This window comes from Dendrobates tinctorius, unplaced genomic scaffold, assembly GCF_039654945.1.
Source record: "Dendrobates tinctorius isolate UK_male_01 unplaced genomic scaffold, ASM3965494v1 ptg000273l, whole genome shotgun sequence".
Taxonomy (NCBI): domain Eukaryota; kingdom Metazoa; phylum Chordata; class Amphibia; order Anura; family Dendrobatidae; genus Dendrobates; species Dendrobates tinctorius.
In genome coordinates, this window is record NW_027361940.1 from 4,075,137 (window position 1) to 4,088,997 (window position 13,861).

A 13,861-nucleotide genomic window follows, 5' to 3' on the forward strand; every position below is an offset into this window, starting at 1 on the left:
TTTGTCAAATGCTTTGCTGAAGTCAAGATATACTATATCTACAGCATTTCCTTGATCCACCCAATCAGTGATTCCGTCATAGAAGGAAATTAAGTTAGTCTGACATGACTTATTAGTTACAAACCCATGCTGACTCTGTTTAATCACTTCATTCTTATCCAGGTACTGACATACATGTTGTTTAATAATTTGTTCAAAGATCTTTCCTGGTATAGAAGTCAGACTCACCGGCCTATAGTTACCTGGGTCCACCTTCTTCCCCTTTTTGAAGATAGGAACAACATTTGCTTTCAGTGCTGGTGGGTTTGTTACAATGAATCAGTGCAGATAAGAGCAATCAGCCTGGAGTCACCATAGAAAAGGAAGATTTGTGTTTCGCTCACAGGGTTTTGCCTGCCCTGGAGCATTGTAACGAACCCTCAGCTGCGTGAGCAGTATATAAATAGTAGGGGGGCGGCACATAAATATTGCGTCCTGTGTGTAATGTATGAAATCATATTGCGTCTGCCATACAATGTGTAGTCTCTGATCAATGCATGGATTAGGATTTATTTCCAGCGGTTTATATAGCACCAACATAATCTGCAGCGATGTACACCAGAGTAAAGAGAGTCATGTAAGAAACTTCCTAAACTTCACCAAAGATCCCAGAATCCTCCCAGGTGAGTGATCCATGGGATGACACACAGCTGCAGGTAGACTCACACACAAGGGATCACTCCCATCATCCCTGACCGCAGGAGCTCGCAATCGTAGAGCGAATGCTTAGCTGTAAAGTGGGCACTAGAATCCTTGATGTATTAGCTCTTGGGTAGGAGATTTAAGATTCTGTCAGATCCACTGATGTGGATGAAACACAATAAGGTAAGAAATGCCAGGGTGACAAGGTGGCTTCTCTCGCTGCCAAATTTAAATTTCTCCTGCTGGGAGAGGACATCTCATTACTGACACTGAAAAGACTGAAGGAAAAGCTTAAGAGAGACACAGCCTCCGGACTGATGTAAAGGGAGAAACCGTTCGTTTGATGCAGTGACTAACCAGAGACAGAGAAGGGGTTAACAAGTATTTACTAAGCCATCGATAGACATTTATATCCATCTACTCCCTGTACATTTGGAGTACAACAAATATATACCATATGCATTTGTGCAATTTTAATCCTGGCCGCTGCATTCACACACATCCACCGCCCTGGCATTAACTCTCCACACTCCATCCATATTGGCCCCTCGCTCCTTTCCTCTCCTATGTATAGCACTCACGCTCTTTTCACGTTGTTAAATTGCACAGATCCAGGCAGTCCCACCATTCAACACCAGAGACGCTCTCACAAATCACTTAACCATCTGCTCACTCTTTCTATCCTCCTTCTCCTAGTCGCAGGAGACATTGCTCCCAACCCTGGTCCCCCATGTTATAGAAAGTCAAACCCCCCCACTGCTACACTCAGAAACCCCTCTAATCTTATTAATATTCCCTGCATGCCATCTGTCTCTCTTAATTGTGCACTTTGGAATTCTCGCTCAGTGTGTAACAAACTCTCCTTTATTCATGACTTTTTCCTTTCTAATTCTCTTAACCTCCTGGCTCTTACTGAAACCTGGATCCAGCAGTCAGACACTACCGCTGCTGCTGCTCTTTCATACGGGGGGCTTCACTTCTCTCATACCCCAAGATCAGACAATAGAGCTGGTGGAGGCGTTGGTCTGCTCCTATCACCAAAATGTACCTTTCAGGTTATCCCTCAAGTACCCTCACTTGTCTTCCCTTCTTTTGAGGTCCATGCCGTCAGACTCTACACCCCCTTCTCCATGCGAGTGGCGGTGGTGTATCGTCCTCCCGGCCCCTCCCATCAGTTCCTGGATCATTTTGCCACTTGGCTTCTACATTTTCTCTCCTGTGACATCCCTACCCTCATCATGGGTGATTTCAACATCCCCATTGCTCTTCCCCTCTCCCCATCTGCTACTCACCTTTTATCTCTAACCTCCTCATTTGGCCTTTCGCAGCTTACTAATTCTCCAACGCATGAAGACGGAAACTCCCTCGACTTGGTCTTCTCTCGGCTTTGTGCAGTGGATGATTTTGCAAACTCCCCTCTCCCGCTCTCTGACCACAATCTTCTTTCATTCTCTATCAAGAACTGCCAGGCTGCTCAGGTCACCCCCACTGTCCAGACTTATAGAAACATACAGGCCATTAACACCCAGAAACTTCTGAAGAACTTGCAGTCTTCATTGGCCCCTATCTCCTCCCTCTCATGTCCTGATTCTGCATTGAAGCATTACAATGAAACACTTCAAAGTGCCCTGGATGAATTTGCACCCCCTATAAATAGAACACCACAATGCAGACGGCGACAACCCTGGCACACGGTGCAAACACGTTTCCTGCAGCGGTGCTCCAGGTGCGCCGAACGTCTGTGGAGAAAATCCAATCTACACGAAGATTTCATCCATTTTAAGTTTATGCTTAGAACATACAACACTGCCCTTCACCTCTCCAAACAAACCTATTTCAACACCCTCATCACCTCACTGTCCAATAACCCGAAACGTCTCTTTGACACTTTTCATTCTCTACTCAATCCAAGAGTACAGGCCCCAACCACGGAGCTCCGAGCTGACGATCTGGCCAATTACTTCAAAGAAAAAATTGACCAGATCCGACAGGAAATTATCTCCCAATCACCTCATACCATGCACTGTCCTCCCTCCCCCACTGCATCGAACTCACTCTCTGATTTTGAACCAGTCACAGAAGAAGAAGTAAGCAGGCTCCTTGCATCTTCTCGCCCAACTACTTGCACCAGTGACCCATTTCCGTCACAGCTCCTTCAGTCCCTTTCCCCTGCTGTCACCCCTCACCTAACTAAAATATTTAACCTCTCTCTCTCTTCTGGTATTTTTCCCTCCTCATTTAAGCATGCCATCATACATCCACTACTTAAAAAACCATCCCTCGACCAAAACTGTGCGGCTAACTATAGACCTGTCTCTAATCTTCCCTTCATCTCTAAACTCCTGGAACGCCTGGTCCACTCCCGTCTGATCCGCTATCTCTCTGATAACTCTCTTCTTGACCCTCTCCAATCCGGTTTCCGCTCTTTACACTCCACTGAAACTGCCCTCACTAAAGTCTCTAATGATCTGCTAACAGCTAAATCAAATGGTCACTACTCCATGCTAATTCTCTTGGATCTCTCTGCAGCATTCGACACTGTGGATCATCAGCTCCTCCTCACTATGCTCCGTTCCATTGGCCTCAAGGATACCGTTCTCTCCTGGTTCTCCTCCTATCTCTCCGACCGCTCCTTTACTGTATCTTTTGCCAGTTCCTCCTCCTCTCATCTTCCCCTTACTGTTGGGGTCCCCCAAGGATCGGTTCTAGGTCCCCTCCTCTTCTCCTTGTACACTGCCCCTATTGGTCAAACAATCAGTAGATTTGGTTTCCAGTACCATCTCTATGCTGATGACACCCAATTATACGCTTCTTCTCCTGACATCACGCCAGCCTTTCTATAAAACACCGGCGATTGTCTAAACGCTGTGTCTAATATCATGTCCTCACTATATCTGAAACTGAACCTGTCAAAGACTGAACTCCTGGTGTTTCCTCCCTCTACTAATGTACCTATACCCGACATTGCCATTTCTGTGTGTGGTTCCATTATTACTCCCCAGCAACAGGCCCGCTGTCTTGGGGTCATACTTGATTCCGAGCTTTCCTTTGCCCCCCACATTCGATCACTGGCTCGCTCTTGTCATCTGAACCTCAAAAACATTTCTAGAATTCGACCTTTTCTTACCTTTGACTCTGCAAAAACTCTTACTGTTTCTCTTATTCATTCTCGTCTCGACTATTGTAACTCTCTTCTAATCGGTCTCCCTCTTACCAAACTCTCCCCCCTCCAATCTGTCTTGAATGCTGCAGCCAGGATCATATTCCTCACCAATCGTTACACCGATGCCTCTACCTTGTGCCAGTCATTACACTGGCTACCCATCCACTCCAGAATTCAGTATAAACTTATTACCCTCACTCACAAAGCCCTCCATGGCTCAGCACCACCCTACATCTCCTCCCTTGTTTCAGTATACCACCCTACCCGCGCCCTCCGTTCTGCTGATGACCTGAGGTTAGCATCCTCAATAGTCAGAACCTCCCACTCCCGTCTCCAAGACTTTACACGTGCCGCGCCAATTCTTTGGAATGCACTTCCCAGGTCAATACGATTAGTCCCCAATCCCCACAATTTTAAGCGTGTCCTGAAAACGCATTTATTCAGACTGGCCTACCACCCCAACACATTAACCTAATCTATCCCTGTGTGGCAGAGCCAAAAGTTTTACCATAACCAGGTTCCCCGCATCATGTTCCCACATGCTTTATGCCTCCATTAGCCCTCTGTGTCTGTACTGTTACACACTTAACATTATGACTGGTCCATACAATCAGGGTAACTGTTACCACCCACCTTTCGTGTCTCCCTCTTTCCTCATAGACTGTAAGCTTGTGAGCAGGGCCCTCTTTCCTCTTGGTATTTGTTATAATCTACTGTATGTGATTATTGTTATGCTGTAATGTCTATTGTCTGTACAAATCCCCTCTGAAATGTAAAGTGCTGCGGAATATGTCGGCGCTATAAAAATAAAATGTATTATTATTATTATTATCGATAACAGTAATAAGGGAGGTAAAGACAACGGCAAAAGAATATACAAGATAAACGGAGCACTTATCGGTTGAAGTTCTGACAATCTCCCGGTGGCGTCTCAAACGGTGCACAAAGTCTCTGGCTCTGCTCCAAAGAAACAAGTAACACTGCCGCCCGACAGTACTGAAGGATTCAGTCCTCTTTGTCTTTGGTACGCTGGAACGTGGAAAGAGTCCTTTGCATGAATGTCCCAAAAATGGCGCCGGGCACGGGCCGCAAGCACGTGCACTAGCCGCAACAATCCACGGTCTTTCGGAGTAGCATCTAGGCTGTTGTAATATCTCGGATGAAACAGGGGTGTTCAGCGGTACGGATTCAGACGGTAATTCAATAGTGTCAAAAGTAATCTCAAAGTCAGCACGCGGAGGTCTGGGAACGGAGGAGTTGTCAGTGGGAGCTGCGGAGAGGGAGTCAACCGTCTCCTGTCGCCTTCCTGCCAAGTCTGACCCGTTCCCACGCTCAGGCACCCTTAAGTACCCCGCGCCCCCTGCTGTCTGACCGGATGTTCTCTCCCTCTCAGAGGAAATCTCCCCCGCTAGCAGTGGTGACAGCCCCGATAGTTCCGGCCCTAAAGGGCACCGCATACTGCTGACTCCGTCTTGTCTCACCTTCTTACACTGACATGATGTGCTCCTGAGGGGGAATGCACAGTGGTTAAATGTGCTAAACGCTGAGATGTTGGAGAGCCGAGCCACACACATCTCTAGAAGCGGGAGTCAGAAGTGTGGTATGTTAGCTAGCGCCTAGCTCGGCAAGCCTTGGTTGTTTTTCGGTTTAGTGTTTGCTGCATTTTGGCTGAAAATAAAGCCCCATGTTTCCTTTATATAGACTGTGTCTGCCTTTGTCAATGCCATGCTTATTACACAGGATGGAGGCCTCTCCTATATTACACAGGATGAAGGCCTCCTATATTACACTGGATGAAGACCTCTCCTATATTACACAGGATGAAGGCCTCCTATATTACACAGGATGAAGGCCTCTCCTATATAACACGGGATGGAGACCTCATATATTTCACGGGATGGAGGCCTCTCCTATATTACACAGGATGGAGGCCTCTCCTATATAACACGGGATGGAGACCTCTCCTATATTACACGGGATGAAGGCCTCTTCTATATTACACAGGATGAAGGCCTCTCCTATATAACACGGGATGGAGACCTCTCCTATATTACGCAGGATGGAGACCTCTCCTATATTGCACAGGATGAAAGCCTCTCCTATATAACACGGGATGGAGACCTCATATATTTCACGGGATGGAGGCCTCTCCTATATTACATGGGATTGAGGCCTCTCCTATATTACATGGGATTGAGGCGCCTATATTTCATGGTATGGAGGCTGTAGAGACACATGATCAGTGGGTCTTCTCGTCCACTGGCCCATCTGTCTTTAGAAAGACTGCATGGACCAGGGTCTCTTACCACTGAATGCCCACTGTATCGAATGGAAACGGAGGTGGAGCGCCTGCCAGGGCAGTGGGGAGTACTCGATATCAGGCCGTTCCTTAAAGGGGATGTGTCACGGCAGCAATGACCCGGTCCGTGGTCCTGGGCATCCAATTAAAGGGGAATATTTATAAGGGATGATAAAGTTTATAATGAAGTGTTCGTAACGCCACCTGTGCAGATCCTCTGGGACTGATGGTGTGATGCAGCAGAGTTGGAATAGCCCTCCACAGGCAGAGCTGTTGTCCCAGGGCAGTAGTTGAAATAAAGAAGTGTTGATGATGATGGTAGATGTAGCAGTGCTGAGTGAGTGTTGAAGAAAGAATTTAAAGGACACAGCTGGGTGCAGTTGCAAAGCTTTACTCACAGTTCTGGTGCACACAGATGCCTGCTTGGTGCTGCATCCTTCAGGTGAGGGGCTCAGTCAACTCCCAGGCAGATGGAGAACATCTTTCCAGAACTCCCTTCAGTATGTGCCTTTCCTGGCCATCTCACTGTGCTAGCTTTTCTACTCCTCTTCCTTCCCAACACCTCACAGTCAGTGTCCCAGGCCAGCAGCCGCGGACCTTGTCGGATAACGTTCTCTCTGCGTTTCCTTGCTCCCTTATGGCTGCCTTTCCGGAGAAGATAACTGTGGCTCGTGGCTGAGGTACCTAAAGGTACCTCTACCTTCGGCTTCTAGATGAGTCCGTTGTTCACTCCACTAGGCTAGGGGCTGACACTCTTCTGCGATCTAATCCCTCCACCTGACGTCTGTCAGCGTGAAACGAGCCCCATGGGCAGTATGGTCGCTGCTCCGTGCCTCTAGGACCCTTTTCCACTTCAGGGAGCTTTGTTCTGTCTCTTTCCCTTCCAGCAGCTCCTCCAGACCAGGAGCTGCTCCACACACGACTGTTCCTTCTTCCTCTATGGGAAGACTGTCTCCACATGTCCTTCCAATTCTTCCCCTGCGGGAAGACTCACTTAACTCCTGCTCTATTCTCCCGCTCTGAAACGTCTAGCTCCACCCACCTCTCAACACCCTTTACTACCCGGCAGGGTTGAGATCCTCCTCCCTTGGGGTCCATCCAGGGTGCTCTGCTGCTATAGGGTGTGTGTTGGGTGCAGGTGTTAGAGTGCTGTCAGGTGCCCCCACCTTACCTGAGAAGTTGGATACCACATCTCTGGCTGCGGTGCAGTACCTCTGTAGCGACTGAACCCTCAGGGGCACCACAGAGGCACATATGGTGAAGCGCACATTCGTTTATTGAAATTTTTGTGGAATCACAGGACCACTGCCCGGGGGTTCCAAAGGGGGCATGACTAAGCAAGTCCCAGAACTCCGTAGTAAGACCCCTCAGACAAGGCCAGAATAGAAAGTGCAGGAGACGCAAGGTGATACCTCCAGTTATACCCTGGGTACATGGAAGCTGACTCGACCGGACTGGTGGGCAGGCAGGTACTGCAAGTAGTGAAGAACCAGACAGGAGATGAGGGGCAAAAACAGGTAGCAGGCAGCTGCTGGCATGGAGAGATGCAGGAGGCACTGGCATAGTCCCGGAAGCTGTGGGAAGACACGTAGGACACACTGTGGAGACAAAGCAGTATTAGCGAGATGCAGCAGAGCATTAACACGCAGGTACAGGAATCTAAGAACTAGCAACAGGAAACACTTGTTGCTCAGGCACCTCCCTAAGGGAAGAGTTGCCTTAAAAAGTACGAAACAATCAGCCATTGGCTGAAACCTAATTTTGAAAATGGTGCGCTGTCTCTTTAAGAGACCGTGAGTGTGCGCCCTCATTGGTGCGCCAGGAGACCTGCAGGATGCACGCAGCATCCAGGAAGCAGGAGAATGCACCACTGTGTCATGATACCTGTGCTGGGTGACCGGCATATCTGGGGTGAATGTTCTGATCTCAGTGCAGACTCTCACCTGCACACCTGGGACCTATTATGGTGGCCTCTCATTGGTTCTGGGAAAGCTTCTTATAGCCTCAGGACGCTCCCATCCCCCGTCAGTTATACTTTCACCCTTGGCATTGTGTGGTGACCCCTGAGTGTGTTAGTGCTGTGTTCTGGTTGCATGATTCCCTGTGTATGACTTGGTCTGTTCTCTGGATATCGCTTTGGATTCTGCTTGGTACCTTCTATGTCCGTTTGGTTTTTGATCTCTGCTTGGCCCTGACTATCCATTCTGTCTCATCCCTGGAACTTTACTGATATCTTGTGTATGACCTTTGGCTTTGTCTGACCTCCCGTCTGTTTATCCCTTTTGTACCTTGCTTGCCTGTACTGTGCATGACCTCTGCTTTGCCCGACTCTGAATTTTCTACCTTCTCTGAAAGCAGGATGCTAAGCCCCGCCCCCTTGCAGTCACATGACCATTCACATGACCGTAGGTCCTATGCCGGCTTGCTAAACTTCTATATTCAGGTCCTGTGCATCTTTATTTTCCAGCTGTTCTTGTCCCCAGGGGTCCCTATGGTGCGGGTGAGTCCCTGCTTAGCGGAGGCTGTACGCCGGCGCTGTCAGGACCCTGACATTATAACTGACCATTAAGTTTTTGGGGGTTTTTTATGCAGAGAGTTATGGATCCCATACAGTCTCTGACTGACCGGATGAAAAGTCTGAGTCAGATGTTTCAGGGTTTATCTCTGGAGCAGCAAGCTCTGGCTCGTTCTCAGCAGCAGGTTTCTGAGACAGTGCGGGGGGCTTTAGCTGCTGGGTCTCTGGGGGCTGGGGCGAGTGATGTTGTTTTGGTGTCCCCAGAACCACCTGTTAAACTGCCTGACATTTTTTCTGGAAACAAAAAGGAGTTGAGGGTCTTCATGGAGGGGTGCAAACTTTTTTATTAGTTTGAGACCACGTTCCTTTGGGGACGAAAGTCAGAAGGTTGGGGTCATTATGTCTCTGTTAAGAGGGTCCCCACAAGCTTGGGCTTTCTCCCTTTCTCCCACTGCCCCTGTGAGAGTGTCTGTGAATGCATTCTTTGAGGCCCTCGGGCACATTTATGATGAGCCTGACCGAGTGCGATTGGCAGAGGACATGGTGATGAGTGTCTATCAGGGGAAACACTCAGCTGAGTGGTTTTGTACTGAATTCCGCCGAACGACGCCGCACTCCGAGGACTCTTTCGCAGAGGCTTGTCCGAGCGGCTGCAGGATGCCTTGGCGTTACATCCCCCACCTAACTCTCTCGAGGACGCCATGACCCAGGCTGTCCGGATGGACCTCAGGCTGCGGGCCAGAGGGGTGATGCAGGTGGAGACTCCATTATTCTCCAGTGGAAAAGAGACTGCCCCTGAGCTCATGGATGTAGGCGCCCTCTCCCTGAAGGATACATAGAGGAAACGCCGGAAGGACAATCAGTTATGATTTTACTGCGGTAAAATGGGACATTGGAAAAGGGAGTGTCCTGATTGCCCGTCTTCAACCCGGTCGGCGGGAAACGACTAGGTCTGGGTAGTCAACGGGGAGACTACTCAGACCCTCAGGTACCCTTTTCCTCATTTTCTAAAGTGTTACTGGCTGTGGAACTGTTTGTGGACGGTAGTTCTTTTTCCTCTACAGCCTTCATGGACTGCGGGTCATCGATTAATCTCATTGACTCCCAATTGGTCACACACTGCAAGATAGGGACAGTTAGACTCAAGGTTCCGATCAAGGTGATGGCCATTGACTCCTCTCCCCTCACTAAGGAGGGAATTCTCTTTGTGTCTGACTTGTTTTCGCTCATAGTGGGCGCTACTCATGTGGAAAACCTAAGTTGTTTTGTGCTGGACTATCTACCTGCAGGATTGGTGTTGGGCATGCCCTGGTTACAATGCCATAACCCAGTTATTAACTGGAAAACGGGGGAGATTGTTCAATGGGGGTTTAATGATTTTAAGTTATGTGATAAATCCGCACTGCTGGTTGAACCTGTTAAATGTGTGTCTGTATCATCTGTCGAGCTGGAAGGTATTCCGGAATGCCTGAAGGACTTTGAAGATGTATTCTCCGAAAGCGAGGCCGAGACGTTACCGCCACATAGACCTTTTGACTGCGCTATTGAGCTGGTCCCGGGGGCTAAATTACCTAAAGCCCGTCTGTTTAATTTGTCCGGTCCTGAGTGCTTGGCTATGAAGGAGTACATTACTGAAAGTCTGCGCAAAGGACACATACGTCCTTCAGTCTCACCTGTGGCGGCAGGTTTCTTTTTTGTAATGAAAAAAGATGGCGGGCTACGTCCCTGTCTCGACTTCCGGGAGCTTAATCAGATTACTGTACTGAATACGTACCCCCTTCCATTGATTCCCGATTTATGTAACCAACTATCAGGGGCAAAATGGTTCTCTAAACTGGATCTTCGGGGGGCATATAATTTGATAAGGGTCCGAGAGGGGGATGAATGGAAAACCGCATTCCTCACGACCGAGGGATTATTTGAAAATTTAGTCATGCCGTTTGGTCTTACCAGCGCCCCCGCCATATTTCAGAAATTCATCAACGTGGTATTCTCGGATCTCATTGGTCGTTTTTTCGTTATCTACTTAGATAATATTTTGATATACTCCTCCGACAAGCATTCTCATTTGGAACATGTACGAACTGTTCTCCAAAGACTGAGAGAAAATCATCTGTTTGCCAAATTGGAGAAATGTGTATTCTGTGTACAAGAGTTGTCTTTTTTGGGATTAATTGTATCCGGTGAGGGTTTTCGCATGGACCCCAAGAAGGTGCAGGCCATTGCGGATTGGGTGCAACCCCGAGATCTTAAGGGTCTTCAGTGCTTCTTGGGGTTCGCCAATTACCACAAATTTATCCGGGGGGTTTCGCAAGTGGTCAAACCTCTCACGGATCTAACATGCAAAGGTGCGGATGTGAGAAATTGGTCCTCACTCGCAAAAGAGGCCTTTGCGACACTGAAAAAAATGTTTTATGTCTGCTCCTGTCTTGGTACAGCCAGATCCTTCCAAACCATTTGTGGTGGAGGTGGATACCTCCGAGGTGGGGGTGGGGGCGGTGTTGTCCCAAGGGCCTGCCACTCTAACCAAACTCAGGCCATGTGCCTTCTTTTCCAGGAAGATCTCTGCTGCTGAAAGAAATTATGATGTAGGCAATAGAGAGCTTCTTGTGGTCAAGTTGGCGTTTGAGGAATGGAGGCACTTTTTGGAGGGGGCCAGTCACCCGGTTACTGTGATCACTGATCACAAAAATTTGTCTTACATCGAGTCTGCTAAACGATTAACACCCAGAAAGGCCCGTTGGTCACTTTTTTTTTCTCGCTTCCAGTTTGCTATTACATTCCGTCCAGGGTCAAAGAATGTCAAGGCTGACGCCTTATCTCGTAGTTTTCACCCTGTGTCAGTCCCTGAGCCACCGTCCTCCATTCTGCACCCTGGGGTGGTGTTAGCAGGGATCTCGTCTGAATTGGAACGGGAAATTGAGGGGGCCCAGTCGCTGGCTCCTGCGGCCAAGCCAGGTGGCAGTTTGTTTGTCCCAGAGCAACTTCGCCTTAACCCCTTCCTGACATCAGACGTACTATCGAGTCCATGGGAGCCGGGCCCCTATGCCCATGGACGGGATAGTACGTCTAGCGCGATCAGCGGCGCCCACGTGGTGAGCGCCGCTGATCGCGGCCGGGTGTCAGCTGATTATCACAGCTGACACCCGGCACTATGTGTCAGGGGCGGTCACGGACCGCCCCCGACACGTTAACCCCTTGCACACCGCGATCAAACATGATCGTGGTGTACCGGGAGTTAAAGGGAAGCATCGGCAGGGAGGGGGCTCCCTCCGTGCTTCCCTGAGCCCCCCACGGCAGCGCAATGTGCAGCGCTGCTGCGGGGGACTCCTTTCCTCCAGGCCCCCGGATCCAAGATGGCGACGGGGGCCTTTGGGGGCCTGGAGGAAGCTGGCTTCCTCAGTGCCTGCAAAGCGCAGGCATGAGGAAGCCTTGTGCACTGCCTGTGACAGATTGCTGATCTGTCACAGTGATCTGTGAAGTGACAGATCAGCGATCTGTCACAGGACAGTGATGTCCCACCTGGGACTATGTAATAAAGTAAAAAAAAAATTAAAAAAAAGTTTAAAAATAATTTTAAAAAAATCGCCAAATAAATTAGTAAAAAAAAAAAAATATTCCCCAATAAATTCATTTTTTGAAAATAAAAACAAAACAAAACAATAAAAGTACACATATTAGGTATCGCCGCGTCCGTAACGACCCGCCCTATAAAACTGTCCCATTAGTTAACCCCTTTAGCGAACCCCTTAAAAAATAAAAATAAAAAACGAAGCAAAAAATAATGATTTATTATCATACCGCCAAACAAAAAGTGCAATAACGCGCGATCAAAAAGACGCATATAAATATCCATGGTACCGCTGAAAACGTCATCTTGTCCCGCAAAAAACGAGCCGCCACACAGCATCATCAGCGAAAAAATAAAAAAGTTATAGCTCGCAGAATAAAGCGATACAAAAATAATTATTTTTTATATAAAATTGTTTTCATTGCATAAAACCGACAAAACATAAAAAAATGACATAAATGAGGTATCGCTGTAACCGTACTGACCCGTAGAATAAAACTGCTTTATCAATTTTACCGCACGCGGAACGGTGTAAACGCACTCCCCCAAAAGAAATTCATGAAACGCTGGTTTTTGTTCATTCTGCGTCCCAAAAATCGGAATAAAAAGCGATCAAAAAATGTTACGTGCCCGAAAATGGTACCAATAAAAACGACAGCTCGTCCCGCAAAAAATAAGACCACACATGACTCGGTGGGTTAAAATACGGAAAAATTATAGCTCTCAATATGTGGTGATGCAAAAACTATTTTTACAATAAAAAGCGTCTTTTAGCGTGCGACAGCTGCCAAACATAAAAACCGCCATAAATAGTAAATCAAACCCCCCGTTATCACCCCCTTAGTTAGGGAAAAATAATAAAATTAAAAAAATGTATTTATTTCCATTTTTCCATTAGGGCTAGGGTTAGGGCTAGGGTTAGGGCTAGGGTTAGGGCTTGGGTTAGGGCTGAGATTAGGGTTAGGGGTGTGTTGGGGTTCGGGTTGGAGTTATAATTGGGAGTTTCCACTGTTTGGGCACATCAGGGGCTCTCCAAATGCAACATTGCGCCTGATCTCAATTCCAGCCAATTCTGAGTTGAAAAAGTCATATGGTGCTCCTTCCCTTCCAAGCTCTGCCATGCGCCCAAACAGTGTTTTACCCCCACATGTAGGGTATCAGCCTACTCAGGACAAATTGCAAAACAATTTTTGGGGTCCAATTTCTCCTGTTACCCTTAGGAAAATTAAATATTGGGGGCAAAAATATCATTTTTGTGGAAAAAAATGATTTTTTTATTTTCACGTCCGAGCGTTATAAACTTCTGTGAAGCACTTGGGGGTTCAAAGTGCTCACCACACATCTAGATAAGTTCCGTGGGGGGGTCTAGTGTCCAAAATGGGGTCACCTGTTGGGAGTTTCAATAGTTTAGGTACATCAGGGGCTCTCCAAACGCACATGACACCCGCAGACCATTCCATCAAAGTCTGCATTCCAAAATGGCACTGCTTCCTTTCCGAGCCCCGACGTGTGTCCATACAGTAGTTTTCTCCCACATATGGGGTGTCAGCGTACTCAGGACAAATTGGACAACAACTTTTGGGGTCCAATTTCTCCTGTTACCCTTGGGAAAATGAAAAAATTGGGGACTAA